The sequence below is a fragment of the Capsicum annuum genome, unplaced genomic scaffold (genome assembly GCF_002878395.1).
Source record: "Capsicum annuum cultivar UCD-10X-F1 unplaced genomic scaffold, UCD10Xv1.1 ctg4846, whole genome shotgun sequence".
Lineage (NCBI taxonomy): Eukaryota > Viridiplantae > Streptophyta > Magnoliopsida > Solanales > Solanaceae > Capsicum > Capsicum annuum.
The window spans coordinates 67,329-81,846 of NW_025856169.1; the positions used below are offsets into that span (position 1 = coordinate 67,329).

The following is a 14,518-nucleotide window of genomic DNA, read 5'->3' on the forward strand; positions in this document are numbered from 1 at the left end:
CCCTCAACTACTTATAATTGAAATGATGTTTGAGAATTACAGAAACAATGTGCACAAAATGCAAAAAATAGAATGAAACTTAAAGTCTCACATGCTGGTGGTAGCAAAAGCAATGCATGGAGAAGTTGTAAAATGGTAAATTTCTTAATTTTAAATTTTATTTGAAAATTATTTTATAAAATATGTTTCATGTTACTTATTTTTTATTTATATATAATTGGTTAATGGTAGGAACAGAAATTGGGAAGCATATATGTCGAAGTGAGGTTGTTTTGTCAACTTTACTAAAAAGGATGACAATTTTGTGGATGAAGAACGAAAGATTTTAGCGGTAAGATTCATATACTTATCCATATTCAAATTTCAGTTTTGATGTTGATTTATTCATGTCTAATTTTACTCCGCTAGCTATCACAAATATTTGTACCAAATATGTGAGATTTGTGTGTACATTATGTTTCAAGAATGTTTGTTTGGAGATTCTTGATGTTTTATGTTATTTATGTGTTTGTTTTGGGTATTTGGGGATCAAGTTTTGAGCTTTAGGGGATTCTTGAACTTTTATGTTATTTATGTATTTGTTGGGGTATGATAAGAGACTGCTATCTCCGAGATCTCTAAGATGTCTTTTCGATTTGTATCTTGCATATGGTATCTACATTTATAATGAAGAGTCAAAGTCCTGAAAATATTACTACAATAGTGTTTAAGTGGATTTCTAGTTCCCCATAACTATGTGATAATTGTGTTTTTCCTAGAGATTTGTATACCTGTTTGGTCCTCAACAGGGTATAAAGTTATTATGCAAATATCCTATAGCTTCTAGTAAGAGATTTAGGAGAAAGAAAATTCAAGTTCATTATTAGGGAGGGATTCCACGTGGTTCATAATAGCTCAAAGCATTTTCTCTTCAATGGAATGCCATGGTTTGATGTCTGTTTGGTTTTCATTATTGAGAGTTGAAATGATGTACCATTCTGATGCAACTTGAAAATTGTGTAGCGCAATTCAGTATTGTGAATGAACTTGGATTCTGAAAGATTACTAGTCCTCACCTACTTGAGTGTCTTATAAAATGGTTGTGGTTAATGGTAGTGACACTGAAAACTACTTGAAGTACCATATCTTTTCCTTTATTTTCAATCTTTAGTGAACAACTTTTTTGAACATTTAAGTTGCCATCCACTTTTCTCTTTGTTTTGCCGCAAAACTGCAGTCTCATGAATGTTTGTTATCAATTGTTCTGTTACTTCTGACGTTATCTTGTGCTGGTTATCAATTGATCGGCTACGTCTGAAATTAGTTATGTTCTTGCTAAGTTAGTTGTTGATGTTATTGTTATTAGCGACCTTCTTTCAGGGCAATGACCTTGTTTACTCTGTCAACTGAGCTTAAAACATTTTCGTTTTAAGCTTGACATGCTATTTCCATTATTTTGCAGTTTCTCTTAAAACGAGGATATTGGGAATTGAAAACTTCTAAATTAACTAGGCTTTATTTATATATTTTGCTTATAGGATAAAATATCGGAGCATCTAACTGAAGATCAGGAACTTGCTATCAGTTATGGAATTTCTTTGAAGATACTAGCTCATCCTAACGACGCTATTGTAAAAATGTTTGGATTTGAACATTCTGGACGTATGCGTGGTTTAGGTGGTAATGTTTGTCCTTCGAAAGCTTTTGAAATGTCTAAAAATAGTCATGTAGATCTTGGTAGCTTAAGCAGTATATTTCGTCAGCGTGTTGAAGACCTTGAGAAACAGGTAGAAACCTTGAAAGAAAAGCTGACCGATATGAAGAGACCAAAGAAAAGCTAGTGCAAAATAAGAATTCACTTGGCAACTCTTCATTGATTTTTACAATCTAAATTTGGTAGTGAATTGCCTACTTTGAACTAATCTTCTTAGCCTTTAGTATATTTTAGAACAAACAATATATATGGTGTTTCTTTAAGTTTTAACATTAGTATATGTGGTATTTTTTATGAATATTTAAGGTTTGGACCTTATCTTTTGTGACAATATATTGAACAATATCAGAACTTTGATAATTATGTTTCAATCTTGTGTATAATGGTCAATTTATAAGTGAATGTCTACCATTATTCAGGAATTATTATCAGGCTATCAATGTATTTAAAAAGAAAATATATATATATATATATATATATATATATATATATATATATATATATGGGCACTTTTACCACGATTAAAATTGTGGCAAATTTATATGCAAAAATATAGATTTTAAAAAAAATCTGGGCACTTTTGCCACGGTTAAAATTATGGCTAATTAATATGCAAAAAATATATATTTAATTTTTGTTATGGTTAAAACTGTGGCTAATTGATATGCTAAAAATATATATTTTTAAAAATTAGGCATTTTTGCCACGGTTATAACCGTGGCTAATTTATATGATAGCAAAAAAACTGAACAAATTACTCATGGAATGGCCGTGGCTAAATGCACCCAAAAACCATGCCTAGTGAAATGTTACCACGGACATGAAAACTGTGGCTAATTTACTCACCACGCCCTTATTGGGCACACCTATAACCGTAGCTAAACTATTTAGCCATGGTTTTGGTACCATATAGCCATGGTTTTGTATGTGGCTAAAATGCATTTTTTTCATAGTGCACGCACCTATTAATATTTTTGAAGAGTTCGAGCAACATAACACTTTTGTACTTCATAGAAAACGCAAGTAACGTAACGGGAAAGAAAATGACAAGAGAAAGAATTGTAGTTTCTCTATGTTGTTTTCTGTTATTGTCTTCTTCTTCTACATCCAAATTGAAACTCTCACCAATGATGTCCCTTTCCATTCTAAGACCATCTAATGCTGCCGTTCTTCTTCAATCGTCACTTTAAATGGAGTTCCTCATTCATTCACCAATTCTTTGGCTTGTAACAAATTTTCTTTGCTTACTCTCTTAGCCTTCAACCCAATTTCTGCACAATAATAAGATACACTTCTCTTTTCTTCCCAGATTTTTAACCAAGAAATGAGCAGACTTGAGGTTCTAGAAAAAGAGACTCCATGGCAAGTCTTGCTTGTGCAAGATAAACTGGAAAACACAACTCCAATGATTCAAAAATTGATTGGTAATATATCAAATTCTTGTTAAAGAATGCAAAATAAGTATAATTAGCGTTGTGACTATTGTCCATTGCTTACTCATCACCAAAAGTGACAAGTCCTTTGTGAGTTGAAGACTCGTCCAATAACAATTCATAGCTAGTTTTAGAAACTCCAGCGCATCAATTCTGAACGTTCTTTTCCCCATGTGTGGTAGTTTAAACATACAGTTGAAAACCAACCTTTTACTTCCTTTACCCATTTTCTTCATTTATCTCAATTCACTTGGAAATTCTTCAATTGTCATCTCCTTAACTTGTAATCTTAGGCCAAAAAGATTTGTATAATCGACAAGTCTTTTTTTTGTCTCCTCAAATCTCCACTGATCACTGGTTGATTCTTCCTCAGTTTTCTTTATGGATGTGAATCTCAAAGCCTTTCTTCTTTGCCCCATGGCTTTAATAATTGGAGTCCATTGAATCCCTTGCCCCATGTCAAAATCGACTATATGAATGGTTTGTGCGTCATCAGGAACAACTTCTATAATTGCTGAGTTAGCACCAAAATGAGCAAATTTCCCTAATGGGAAAACTTAGTAGAAGACCTTGAATGCTGTTTCAATAATCTTACTTGATTCTTGTCTCAAGTAACTTCCTTAATCCTTTATTTCCTAGAATAAGTTAGAAGTAACACATTCCAGCGATTCACCAAAAGGATTTATTTTTCCCTTTATGCTTCTTATGATCACTTCTACTAGTTCTTTGTGACCATTCTCCATGGCCTCTCCATAAGCTGCCAATAAATGATGAAGGCTCATTTGTCTATCCATTTCTCCAATATTTCCTAAAAGTATAAGTGAATTAGCACTATTTATTGATGGTAAGAGCTCACTAGATACTCCTGAAAGAGCAGGACTCCATAGATCTATTAAAAATACAAACCCAACAAATAATGGTGGCCAACGTGCAAGTGGTAGTTGATATAATAATAAAATAAGTGTGTGGTTATATGTTTGTTCATTAATAAAATAAGTGTGTGGTGTAAATATATGGTACACGTAGAAAATATGTGTCCATATAATTGTGTAGTCATTTGCCTATAAATAGGCTTTAAGTTCATTGTGTAAGATGTACCAAGCAATACAAGCTTATCTATTGCTTACTTTTCTTCTTACTCTATAGCATCATTTCTTATTTATTTTCTTGAGGTCTCGGTTTAGTAATTTTCTCAAGTGTCGGTGTTTGATCTTAAGGTGTTCGATGTTCAACAATTTGTATCAGAGCCCAGGTTCGGGTGTGTCGGAGTGGTGACTGCGGTTGGTGAGAAATTCTTGGTGTAACGACAAGACCGGAGATCTACAGGTGGTGCCTTATGTCAGAAGTCTTTCTGGCGAGTGGTGGTCAGGCAGCGTGTCCAGTTGGGTGATAACGATGGTACAAAATGTTTGGCAGATCATGTGAAGTGATCTAGTAGTTAAGATCGATGGTTGATGCCTCGTGTCAAAAGTCTTCTTGTAAAGTGATGGTCAAGTGGCATGTTCCAATGGTTGGTAGTGGTGGTACGAGAAGGTCACAAGTGATGTGGTCTTGGTTTGAGGGGGGATTATTGAGAATCAAACACAATCCCATATCGGAAAAATAGAGGGAACATGTCTAATATTTAAATTGTCACCCAACTCCACTAGTATGAGGCCTTTTGGGAAGTGCCCAAAAACAAATCCGTGAGGGCTTGGCCCAAAGCAGACAATATCATACTAGTGCGGATTTACACGCGGTCCCAACAAGTGGTATCAGAGCTTGGTTAGAGGAGTGATAATTTTTTCCTTAATTGTCCCGTGATTGCAGCATTTTCTGATCTTTCACAGGAAGGAAATTTTTCCACTCGTTTCACTATCCTCTGTATGAGACACTATTAATACAGTGTTCCTCACGCTGTTGGAGTTTGTTCGAAGGTTCCTCGCTTGGTCGGTGTTTGTTCAAAGGTTCCTAGCTTGCTCGGTGCTTGTCCGTGTGAAGTATTGTTCGTGTTTATCCTTGATAGTATTCCAACGGCATGATGATAGACTTACATGTTGTCAGCGGAATGGAGAAGCTCAACAACAACAATTACAACACATGGTCAACTTGCATAATGTTGTATATGCAAGGGCAAGACCTATGGGATATTGTCAACGGAACCGAAGTAGCACAGCCAGAAGTAGTGGATGCAAACGGCACATTGACAATATGGAAAATAAAAGCAAGGAAAGCAATGTTTGCATTGAAAATAACTGTTGAGAAGGATTTGCTATAGAAAATCCGAGATGCAAAGACCCCAAATGAAGCTTGGGATATGTTCGCCAAGCTGTTCTCGAAGAAGAACGACTCTAAGCTCCAACTTCTTGAAAGCGAGTTATTGTCGGTGACTCAAGAAAATATGACTATTGCATAATATTTCCACAAAGTGCAGTCACTGTGTCGAGAGATTTTTGAACTGGATCCAGAGGCTCGTATTAATGAGACTATAGGATAAAATGAATTATCATCCACAGTCTAAAGTTAAAATACAGAAGCTTTGTCACTGCAGTACAGGGATGGCAAAATCAACCATCATTTGTAGATTTTGAGAATTTGTTAGCTGGTCAAGGAGCATTAGCTAAACAAATGGGAGGACTCTCACTAAAGAATAAAGAAGAGGAACTCTATGCCAATAAAAACAAGTGGAATTTCAAACAGCAAAAGAATGATGGATCCAAGAAAAATGATAACGAATCAAAGGATCATCAAGGTGAATGAAGAACTAGTGAAGGGGGAGGCTCGAAGAAATATGAAAACAAGAAAAGATTTAAAGGGAAGTGTTACAAATATGGGAAAAAGGGACACATGGAAAAGACCTATCGGTCGAAGGAAAAATCTATGGAAGGTAATGTCGTTACCTCCAACAGTGAAGAAGAATGGGATACGGAGGCATCCTTTGCTGCTGAAGAGGAGGAGTTAGCCCTTACAATAATAATATCTAGTAAAATCGATTATGAAAATGACTGGATCATTGACTCAGGTTGCTCGAGCCATATGATGGGTGATAAAGATAAGTTGCAAAACTTATCAAAATACAAGGGAAGTCGTATGGTGGTGATCGCAAATAACTATAAGTTACCAATTGATCATGTTGGTAATATAGTGGTGTCTTCTCATAGCAACAGTATCGAAGTGTCACTTCAAAATGTCTACCATGTTTCGGGAATAAAGAAAAATCTTCTTTCAGTTTCATAGTTAATATCTTCAGGCTATTTTGTTCTATTTGGTTCACAAGATGTGAAGGTATATCATGACCTTGAGATTTCCAAGGAGCCATTGATGAAGGGACGAATATTAGAGTCAGTCTATGTGATGTCAGCAGAAACTACGGACATAGAGAAGGGAAAAAAGAATGAGACGGCAGACTTGTGGTACATACGGCTGAGTCACGTTAGCTATTCCAAGCTAGATGTGATGATGAGGAAGTCAATGCTAAAAGGACTTCCTAAAATTGAGGTGAAAATAGACATAATTTGTGGAGGCTGTCAATATAGGAAGGCTCATCAATTCCCGTATGAAGAGTCCAAATTTAAAGCAAAGGAACCATTAGAGTTAATCCACTCTGATATGTTTGGACCTGCTAAACAAGCCTCTATTGGTAGAATGAAGTACATGGTAACCTTCATTGATGATTTTTCCAGATATGTGTGGGTTTATTTTATGAAGGAAAAATCGGAGACTCTGTCAAAATTCAAAGAATTTAAAAAGGTTTCAGAAGCAGAGGTCAAAAAAGGCATTGGATGTCTACTCACCGATAATGGGGGAGAATATACTTCAGATGAGTTTTCTGAATTTCTTTAGGAGTGTCGAATACGCCATTAGTTCATATATACAAACACTTCACAATAAAATGGTGTTGCAGAAAGGAAGAATAGGCACCTGACAGAAATATGTCAAAGTATGCTTCATGCATGGAACGTACCGGGACATTTTTAGGCAGAAGCAATGAGAACTGCGGCCTATGTAATCAATAGGCTTCCTCACCTAAAGTTTCATTTCCTTTCACCCTTAGAAAAGCTATGGAACATGAAGCCTAAAGTTAACTATTTTTGAGTTTTTGGATGTGTATGCTATGTATTTGTGCCTGATCACTTACGTAGCAAAATGGACAAGAAAGCTGTAAGGTGTATCTTTGTTGGCTACGATAGGCAGAGAAAATGGTGGAGATGTTGTGATCCTACAACGGAAAAATACTACATATCCTGAAATATAGTATTTAATAAAGCTTCTTTATGGTGGTCCTCATATAAGGAGACATTGCCAGACTCAGATACTCTGAAAGATGAATTACAGTCTTCATAAATTCAGATGAGTCTAGGTGAAACTAACGTCGTTGACGATAGTGGAGATTTTGAAGAAGGTGCAACTCAGAATCCATGGCAAACCGGTGTATACCATCATCCAAGCAAAGATGGTGAACCTTGTGAAGTGGAAGCACCAATTCCACTTAGAAGATCAACAAGAGTTCCGGAGCCGAATCCAAAATATGCTAATGCTGCTATATTGGAAGAGGTCGATTCAAAAGAGCCGGAGATATTTGAAGAAGCATCTCAAAAGCCAGAATGGACCAAAACAATGAAAGAGGAGATTGCTACTCTTGAACAAAATCAAACTTGGGATCTTGTTCTAAAGTCAAGAGATGTGAAGCCTATCTCATACAAGTGGATTTACAAGATAAAGCATCGTACAGATGGATCGATTGAGAGGCACAAGGCTAGAATGGAAGCTCGAGGATTATCTTAACAATATGGGTTAGATTATGATGAAATGTTTATCCCGGTGGTGAAGCTCACAACCGTGCATGTCCTACTGGCTCTAGCAGCTAGTAAGGATTAGAACCTGTGGTAGATGGATGTGAAGAACACATTTCTACATGAAGAGTTAGATCGGGAGATTTACATGGACCAGCCGATGGGTTTTTGGAGTCAAGACCATCCTAAATATATTTGTAAGCTTCGAAAGGCGCTTTATGGGTTGAAATAAGCACCAAGAGCTTGGTATGGTAAGATTGCTAAATTTCTTATGCATAGTGGTTACTCGGTGGCACCTGCAGATCCTAGTTTGTTTATCAAAGCAAATGGAGGAAAACTAGCTATAGTACTAGTATATGTCAATGATTTGATCATCACGGGAGATTGTAAAGATGAAATTCTTTGACCAAAGGAGAACTTATCTGTTCAATTCCTTATGAAAGAATTGGGTCAACTCAAGCATTTCCTCGGCTTAGAGATTGATCGTACTGAAGAAGAAATTTTTCTACACCAGCAAAAGTATTCCAAAGATTTGTTGAAAAATTTTGGAATGACTAACTGCAAGCCAATTTCAACTCCAATTAAGCAGAATGTCAAAATGTATGCTCATGAAGGGAAGGACTTAGAATATGCTACTATGTATCGACAATTGGTTGGAAGTTTAATCTACTTAACACTTACGAGACTTGACATTTTATTTACAGTTGGGGTAATGAGTCAATACATGCAAAATTTGAAGAAGCCTCACTTGGAAGCAGTTCGAAGGATTTTGAGATATGTCAAAGGTTCGCTTGGCTATGACATCATGTACAAGAAAGGTGGAGATTGAAAATTAGCTTCCTACTCTGATGCTGACTATGCTGGTGATTATGATACCTGATGTTCAACAATAAGGTATGTGTTTATGCTTGGATCTGGAGTAATTTCTTAGTGTAGCAAAAGGTAACCAACTATCTCCTTACCCAACTTTTAAAGGATTTTCATCAACCAGTAGAGTATGTAATTCTTTTGTATTTCGATAACCAATCGGCAATACGTTTAGCGGAGAATCCTGTGTTCCATTCAAAGACCAAACACGTGGAGGTACATTACCATTTTCTCTGTGAAAAGTTTCTTAAAGAAGAAATATAAATAGTGCAGGTCAAAACACAAGATCAAGTTTCAGACCTGTTCACAAAAGGCTTGAGCGGCAATAAGCTTGATAGCTTCTCTTATCAACTATGAATGAAGACTAAGATGAAAGTTGGGTTTGAAGGGGAGTGTTAAAAATACAAACCCAACAAATAATGGTGGCCAACGTGCAAGTGGTAGTTGATATAATAATAAAATAAGTGTGTGGTTATGTATTTGTTCAATAATAAATAAGTGTGTGGTGTAAATATATGGTACACGTAGAAAATGTGTGTCCATATAATTGTGTATTCATTTTCCTATAAATAGGATTTAAGTTCATTGTGTATGATGTACCAAGCAATACAAGTTTATCTATTGCTTACTTCTCTTCTTTCTCTATAGCATCTTTTCTTGTTTATTTTCTTAAGGTCTCGGTTTAGTAATTTTCTCAAGTGTCGGTGTTCGATCCTGAGGTGTTTGGTGTTCAACAAGATATCCATCTCTTTTCATCTCAGAAGAGATGTTGTTCACATTTCTATTTCTTTCACTTTCATTATCATTCAACCATCGAAAGACATCATCGAACTCCGAGTCATCCATGGGAAGATCAGTTAAAACATCATCATCTGAGAAAAGGGATGTGAAATCTGAGAAGGAAATCCCAGAGAAATCTTGATCCTTGGATTTGAGTGAAGAATAATTAATACCATGATTTATATTTTCATAATCACTTTGGATGACGCAAAATTCAGTTTAATAGAAAGTTAAACACCATGAGTACTGAAGAAACTCTGATTGCATCTTTTTGATGCTTTCTTAAAGGGAAAGAAGAAATTTTTCTTTTTTCTTTGTAGGTTTGTGCTTTAGTGTTTGATCCCAATGATTGGGGTAGGTATATATATATATATATATTTTCGTTGAGAAGAATTCTCAAAAGGGAAGTCATAACAATTGAAATTCCAACTTAGAGAGATCTAGCCTCTAGAAAATTTTGAGTTTTACATATTTAGAGGATTTGACGTATACACCATGTAAATCATTTAAAATTATCATATCATCATTTGAATAACAGGGCTAGATAGACTGTATTGGTTGGTTTTCGTCAGCTGATTAATAAAAACTTCGTTCACCAAAAACAAAAGGGAAAAGAAGATACATACATTATAAATTATACATATATACCCTTCATTATACTTTGAATATAATTTTCCCTACCATTATAGTCTGAGATTATATATACTTGTACTAGCAGTTGCCACGTGTCATCCTCACATTGGGTTAACCCATCCCTTCAAAATTTTTATCCAAATTCAATAATTTGTCAGATCCAACCCATAAACCAACCCGATATACCTACTAAAAATCCTCACCCTTCTCTCTCTTACAATTTAGTCTCCTTCTCTTCCTTCACTTAGATTTCAACCAAAACCCCTAGCCTACCATTGATGAAATCACTATCATGAAATTCCTGACAGCTATAAAAATAGATTAAATTTCATCCATGGTCATTTAACTTTGTGTCTATTACACAAAAGTTATTTTTCTTTCATTCATTACACAAAAATCATTTTACTTTGTTTCGACCATCACAAAAGTTGCAGTGGCCAAATTTATTTTACAATAATTCCACCAAAAAAATAATATGACAATCTTAATTAGTTCTTAATTTTGATTTAAGAGAATATAATATATTACCCATATTTTTACCCTTTTTATATGTGTCTAACCCAATTTTCCTTATGAATTATATAATGGAAGAATATCAATTTTTTAATAGATTAGGCTACCTAGTGAAGACTATTTTAATAAAAAAAATTTGATTGATATTTTTATGCAACTAAAATTATACTTATATATAAGGGAGGATACCAAAATTTGGTAGTCCTCACAATGACATTATGATAGTTTTAATTTTCTTAAAATCCTCTAAAATTGAGACATGTGTTGATAAAATATTTTTCTCCTCTAAAATCATGACATGTAATTGATAAGAATATGATAATTTTAATTTTTTAAAAATCCTTTAAAATTGTGACATGCGGTTGATAAATTATTTTCTAATCTAAAATTGTGACTTGCAGTTGATAAAATTACTTCTCCCTGTAAAATTGTGACATGTTGTCGATAAAATTACCTTTCTCCCTATAAAATTGTGACATGTATTAGTTGATAAAATTATTTTTCATACATTTATTTTCTTACCACTTGTGCCTTTGCATACGGTATACCATAATAATATGATAAACTACTCTATATATTGAGTTTGTCTTTGTTCTTTGAATTGTTTGACAAATCGGTTAGTTCACTTAGAAGTTTTCATTATAATATTCAATTTTTGATAAATTACATATTGTTTAATTAATTTAATTGATAAATATAAAAATTAAATATTCAATAATTTATTTTATCTATTAAATTACTTATATTTTATGACTTTTATTAACACAACTGTCAATGACATTATTTGTAAAAATTTTGACAATACTTATTCGATGACAAAATTTAAAAATTTTTATTTAAAATTTTCTTTAGCATGTTGATTTGTCTTCAAAGAATTAAAATAATTTTTTTAAAAATAATACTATACACGTATTTCTATTTTATATTTTTTGAAGAATTTATCTTGTTTATTACTCTTTTCTGATGTACCTTTTTGGTATATGAATGCAATATTATGAAATGTTTCATAAAATTATCAACCAATTTTTTTTTTATGAAAATAGTCTTCACTAGGAAGCTTAATCTATTAAGAAATTGGTATTCTTTCGTTGTATAATTCATAAGAAAAATTGAATTAGAAACATATATAAAGGCTCAAGATATGGGTAATATATTATATTTTCTTAAATTTAAATTAATAACTAATTAAGGTTGTCACATCATTTTCCGGTGGAATTAATATAAAATTCGATCATGGTGACTTTTGTGATGGCCGGATTAAGGTAAAATGACTTTTGTGTAATGAATGAAAGAAAAACAACTTTTGGGTAATAGACACAAAATTAAGTGATCATGTATGAAATTTACTCTACAAAAGCAATAGGAAAATAAATTTATCATTTATATTCATAAAAAGAGGACTAATAAAAGAAAGAGGAAAATCAAGAAAGTTCTGAAATATTTTTTTCACTGTTTGTCTATGCCTTTGCTCTTCAGACATGGAAGTTGTGGAATAAGAAAAATATTGTAAAATTGATAAATCCCAAAATATTTGATCAATCCTTTGAAATGGAGGTGTGAGATGTGTATATATTGCATCAATATGTGTTCAAGAATACGCAGTAGATGGGCCAATTGTCTGTGCAGGTGAACACATCAAACCTCCTCTTTCATTAATGGTAGGCTAGGGTTTTTGGTTGAAATCCAAGTGAAGGAAGAAGAAGAGAATGAACTCGTAAAAGAGAGAAGTGGGTGAGAATTTTTGTTATATCGGATCGGTTAATGGGTCGGATCAAGACTAATTATTGAATTCGGGTAAAATTTTTGAGGGGATAGGTTAAATGAATGTGAGACTGACGCGTGGCAACTATTAGTGATAAGGGTGTATATAACCCCAAACTTTAACCATAGAAGCAAATTTGTATCCAAAATATAATGGAGGAAATATACGTATTTTTTATAATAGGATGGGGCTATATATGTCCTTTTCTCGAAAACAAAATAAAAATGAAATTCCAACTTAGAGATTAGAGAAAATTTTGTGTAATACATATAAAAAGGATTTGACATATACGCCATGTAATCATTCAAAAATTACCATCCTATTCTAACTTATTTTAATGGATTGTGATAACCATTATCACTAAATTTTCAGCAAGTTGGGTTCGATTGTAGAAATCATTAATGACGATGTTCTCCCTTTAAGTTCGTCTTAGACATGCTATACAAGCAAATAGAAACTTGAACTGTTCTATAATTTCTATAGCTTAGATAGAGTTTAAAAATTTCTAAAAAAAATGACCTAAAATAATACACTAATATTCGTGAAAAATATAATCTCCAATTAATTAATATCGCTTAGATGGATTTTTTTCTTCCGTTGTCTCATATTGTGACTAGCTATTTGTCTTATTTTCAGGTCGTCAAAACATACTACGAATAGTGTATTGTAGTTATCTTTCAATTAATTTAATATTGCTAAAAAATTTATACTATCAATTAAACTATATAAGAAATGTTCTTTTGCTTTAAAAACCAGTAAGATAAAGACAAAAGACTAACCAACTATTTCTACAGAATTTCTTCTATTAAAGTTCCATGATGAGTCATTTTTTCTTGGAATATTCTAACTGATTTTTTAATACCATGTCATATCAGTAATCATTATAGGAAATTGTCAATGCATTTCATATTGGCCACAATTTTGTCTTGAGTGTAATTAAATATTTTTTTCATTTTAATTTGTTTGATTTGATTGAGATCATTGATTTGATAGATCGAGGCGTAAGGTGAAATATTTTACATAATACAAGGTGAGATGTAAGCTTTGGAACACATAATATATTTCTCATGAGTCTATAGGGCGTATATCTCATTATTTTTAATTAAATAATTTTGTTACTAACAAAATAAATAAAAGTATTTTCATGTAAATAAATTTAAATAAATCAACAATACTATTTAGAAAAGGGTTATAATTACTTTCTATAAAAGTTGATTTTTTATTTATATATTTTTTAAAAAATCACTACAATATAAAAATATGATAGCATAAAGTATAAATATCATTACATCAATACTAAAAAATATGATTTATAACAAAATTACTTTTAAAATAATCAAAATTAAAGCTCGGGATGTAGACTTAGGACTCACACTTTTATGTTCGAGGTTATGCCTCTAATTCTAGGGTTTAAGCTATGTGGATCTACATCTTTTATTTGCACCCTAGAGTGCTTTTGGTATGCTCCGTCCTGGGAGTTGCCTAAAATGCTTTTGAAAATACTAATTCACAGTATGAAACTCAAATTAACTAATGTTCGGTATAAATTTAAAAATAAAATCTTCAATTTGGACAATAGACCACAAGCTTCTTATGATACAAAAATGAGTATGTATCAAGAGAGTCAAGCCAACACAAAGTAACAAGATGAACAACAACAATGCTAGTGAATCGAAATAGGCCACTCACGGCTTCACTAGACATCAAGGTTTACAAAAAATAACAAGATGATAGAGATTACAAGATTACAATAACAATAACAAGAGCAACAAAGTGGCAACAACTATAGTGAATGAAAATGGCCCCACACGATTTTACTATGTTACCACAAAAACAACAAGATTACAAAGTGAAGATAGTAACTTGACATACAATATTCAAGAATCGAAGAATCCTAACAACATGAAAGGACCCTAAGACTAAATAATATTAACACCAAGTTCTTACTTGTACCAAGAGGATCTTAATGACCTCACGATTCCAGTTTTTAGCCAAGATACAACCCAAGTGTCACTCTACTTGAGAATTTTGATTTTGAGCTTCTCCAATGGAAGAGAGAAGTTTA

At 33.1% G+C, this 14,518-nt stretch overlaps 1 pseudogene; it reads right to left on the reverse strand.

Annotated features, from left to right (window-relative positions):
* Positions 1-2,794: 2,794 nt before the first annotated feature.
* On the reverse strand, positions 2,795-9,755 carry LOC107842160 (annotated as a pseudogene).
* Between the last annotated feature and the right edge of the window lie 4,763 nt (positions 9,756-14,518).